Genomic DNA, 4,206 nt, shown 5'->3' with positions numbered 1-4,206 from the left:
AGCTTTCACATGCATATGAAGTTATTGAAAATACCAGGGGTTGGGTCAGGCTCACTCACCTTAGTCTTCAAGCTGACATCTTTGCTCTTCAACACTTTAAAAAGGTCTTGTGCAGCAGATTTGCCTAATGCAATACATCCTTTGATTTCTTAACTGCTGCTTCCATGAGTGCTGATAGTTGATCCAAAAAGAATGAAGTCCTTGATAACTTCAATCTTTTCTCCGCTGATAAGAATGTTGTTTATTGGTCCAGTGGTGAGGATTTTTGTTTTCTTTACATTGAGATGGAATCCATACCGAAGGCTGTGCTCTTTGATCTTCATCAGTAAATGTTTAAAGTCCTTTTCACTTTCAGCAAGCATATTGCAGGTTGTTTATGAGTCTTCCTCAAATCCTGATGCCACATTTTTCTTCATAGAACCCAGCTTCTCATATTATTTGCTCAGCATACAGTTGAATAAGTTTGGTGAAAGAATACAACCCTGTCACACACCTTTCTTAATTTTAAACCATTCAGTGCTCCCATATTCTGTTCGAACAACTGCCTCTTGGTCCAGGTACAGATACCTCATGAGCACAATGAAGTGTTCTGGAATACTCATACTTCGCAACGTTGTCCATAGCTTGTCATGATCCACACAATCTAAAGCCTTTGCATAGTCAATAAAGCACAGGCAAACATCTTTCTGATATCTCTGCTTTCAGCCAAGATCCTATATTATTATAGGATTGTGTAATCACATTTACCTTATTTACTTTTAACTCTTGTGCTCCTTCCAATGTCTTCCTCATTTTATGTTGACCTCCCTCTTATTGTGTATTGCATTTACCTTCATCAGGTCTCCAAGAATTGATGGAATACAAGTTGAATGAAGCACTGGAGGCATTCATTCATCTATACCAATAAATTTTGAAGACAGCTACCTGGCCAATTGATTGCAAGGGACCCATATCTGTACCCATTCCAAAGAGAAGAGACCCAAAGGAATGCATACAAAACCATTAATATCACATGCAAGCAAAACTTTGCTGAAGATAAGTAAAAAATATCTGCAACAATATGTTGACAGGGAACTGCCAGAGGTTTAAGCTGAGTTCAGAAGATGATGTGGAACCAGAGATATCATTGCTGATATCAGATGGATCTTGGCTGAAAGTAGAGAATACCAGAAAAATGTTTATGTGTGCTTTATTGACTATGCAAAGACTTTCAACTGTGTGGATCATGACAAACTATGAAAAACATTACGGAGAATGGGTATCCTGGAACACTTAATTGTACTCATGAGGAAACTGTGCATAGACCAAGAGGCAGTCATTTGAAAAGAATGAGGGAATACTATATGGTTTAAAATCAGAAAAGATGTGTGTCAGGGTTGTATTCTTTCACCATACTATTCAATCTGTATGTTGAGCAAATAATCTGAGAAGTTGAATTATATGAAGAAGAATGTGGCAACTTAAAATACTTACTGGTGAAAATCAAAGACCACAATCTTCAGTATAAGTTGTGCCTCAATGCAAAGACAGCAAAAATCTTCACAACTGGATCAATAAATAACATCATGATAAATGGAGAAAAGATTGAAGTTGTCAAAGACTTCATTTTGCTTGGGTCCACAATCAACTCTCATGGAAGCAGCAGTCAGGAAATCAAATGGCATATTGCATTAGGTAAATCTGCTGCAAAAGAGGTCCATAAAGGTTTATTAAACAAAATATGGAAAAAGAAGTGTAAAAGAAAGCAATGATACACTTGACTATAAATTGTCATCAAATAACACTGTTAAGAAAGTGAGTAGTTATGTTACAGGCAGGGAAAAAATTAGTCACAAAACATATTTAATAACAATAATAACAACAAAAAAAAAGTCAATACCAAAACAAAACAAAAAATCCACTTATCTGGATTTTATGAGTTTCTTCTTCGAGCTGGTGGGTTCAAACCACCCACCTTTCAGTTAGCAGCCAAATGCTTTACCACTGAACCACATATAGAAATCTAGGCCAGACATTCTTTGCAGAAAATTTGCCATGGCTTTTGCAGATATTCTTTGCAAAAATTTTGCCGTGCTTGGAGCCATCCTTCTACCTTCTCGGAGCCACTGTGTGGACCAATCTAAGGTTCCAACCACTCTGGATATACCTCACAGCCACCACCAGAACTACAACTAAAATTCTAAGGCTGCTACAAGTCTACTTCCACTATGTCTACCTCAATATATGTCTTACTACTTTGACTATAATTATATGGCTTAGTAGAATTTTGTGAAATCTTTTCTTCTCTAATCTCATGAGGAGATAGAACATGCTGAGAAACAAGTGAATAGAACCATGAAAGCTAGTGCAACAGAACCATATTGTTGTTAAGTGTCATCAGATCAATTCTGACTCATAGGGATCCCATTTAGAGTTTCCAAGGAGTGACTGGTGGGTTTGAACCATTGAATGTGCCACTCACTCCCCATAAAAATGTTGAAGTCAAAGCATTGATAATATTTTATTTTGTACCCGGACAAAAGTCCTCCAGTTTTCCCCCCTTTCATACCCCCTGCATTTTCATCAGAACTCCAAGGCATTTCAGAACACTCTTCTGGAATTATCCAAACGGAAGTCCTCCCCTCATCCCAGAGCTTTGTTTGTATCTCTTGTTGGAAATTCAGTTGCCCAAGTGAGACATTCTTTCATAGACCTGAAAAAGGGCAAGAGAAGCCAGAACAATGATACAAATCTGGACTGTGTAGTGGACATGAATGAGCATCAGTGGATAGAAAGCTCGACAGGGAGAAACTGTTCATCAAAAACATGCATCAGCCTAAGATCCTTTACTTAAAAGATTTAGACCTCAGCAGTAGTGAGAGTGGAAACACTGTCTGCTCCCCTGAGGACCGACTCATAGTGGCCCTGTGTAAAGTTTCCAAGGAGCAACTGGTGGGCTTAAACCGCTGACCTTATGGTTCGCTGTCCAGTACTTATTCTATAGCGCCACACCAAGATCCTAGAAGGGGTCTCTGTGAATCAGAATCGGCTTGATGGCACTTAACAACAACAATACCCCCTTTTGATTTCTCCCTCCTCAACTTATTACATTAAAAAAGAAAAAAAATCGTTCTCTTTTCCCGTGATCTCGCCCTCTAATCTCAACACAGGATTCCTGGAGTTCTCGGTCCCCAGACACACCTGGGTCTGCGACCCCTGCTTGAGCCAAGACACGTTGAGCCCGGTGAGTTCCCGGACGTCCCTTCGCGTCATTTGCTCCACCTGACTGACGGCTGGACCGCAGCGCACTCCTCCTCCGCCCGCACGCCACCTCGGTCCTATTCTGTGGCGGTCTGTACGGCAGGAGCCGGGAAAAGAGGGAGGACTGGGGACTCGTAAAGAGAAAGGGAGGAGAGGAGGGAGGGGTGGAAGACAGACTTTCCGGAGGTCTCGCCAGTGCCCACAGACTAGGCAGCGCTCGGTGTGTGGAAGGCTCCTCGACTTCTGGAGAAGGCAGGAATTGCTGGAGGAGAGAGAGGCACTCAACAAACATCCCGGTTTCTCAGAGTTTGGTACAAAGTGACCTACAGTTGGGAGGTGAGTAGCAGCGGATACCAGGTCCCTGGTGGTCTAGTGGCTAGGATTCGGCGCTTTCACCGCCGCGGCCCGGGTTCGATTCCCGGTCAGGGAAGCTCTTTTGCAGCAAGAATCTTCATTAACCTCGTTTGCTGCAGAAAATCTGGGTAGTCCAGGCTTGGAGAGGCCCCCAACAGGTACCTCATGGTCTGGGTCACTGGGAACCACCACCATTCCTGCTGTCTTCTTAGACATCTTTCACTTTCAGAATTTTTTATCTCAAGAGAACAAAATAAAACCTGGGACAACAGTTTCAATCTTCCTTCCCCCCCCCCCCAAAAAAAAAATCAAACGTACAAAAAAGTTGCAAGATAGTGTAGTGGTTACGAATCAGGCTGTGAACAGCAAGGTCAGCAGTTCGAAACTACCAGCTGTTCCACGGGAGAAAGATGAGGCTTTCTGCTCCCGGAAAGATTTACAGCCTCGGAAACCCTGTACAGGGTCGCTATGAGTCGGAAATGACTCCACGGCATATCACCACCACCACCACCTGGTGGCAGGATTGAGGGACTCAAGCATGGCAACAATAGTGAGGTTGGCCCAGGATCGGGCAGTGTTTCGTTGTGCTATGAGTCGGTACCAACTCGATGG

The 4,206-nt window shown here is 42.4% G+C and overlaps 1 non-coding gene across 1 annotated transcript; it reads left to right on the top strand.

Moving 5' to 3' along the window:
- The first annotated feature begins 3,598 nt into the window (after nucleotides 1-3,598).
- TRNAE-UUC lies at nucleotides 3,599-3,670 on the top strand. The gene has a single exon. It is a non-coding gene; the product is annotated as a tRNA-Glu (tRNA).
- Nucleotides 3,671-4,206: the final 536 nt, after the last annotated feature.

This window comes from Chrysochloris asiatica, unplaced genomic scaffold (assembly GCF_000296735.1).
Source record: "Chrysochloris asiatica unplaced genomic scaffold, ChrAsi1.0 scaffold00042, whole genome shotgun sequence".
Lineage (NCBI taxonomy): Eukaryota > Metazoa > Chordata > Mammalia > Afrosoricida > Chrysochloridae > Chrysochloris > Chrysochloris asiatica.
Note: the sequence above shows the minus strand (reverse complement) of the source record. Positions and strands in the feature narration are given on the sequence as shown.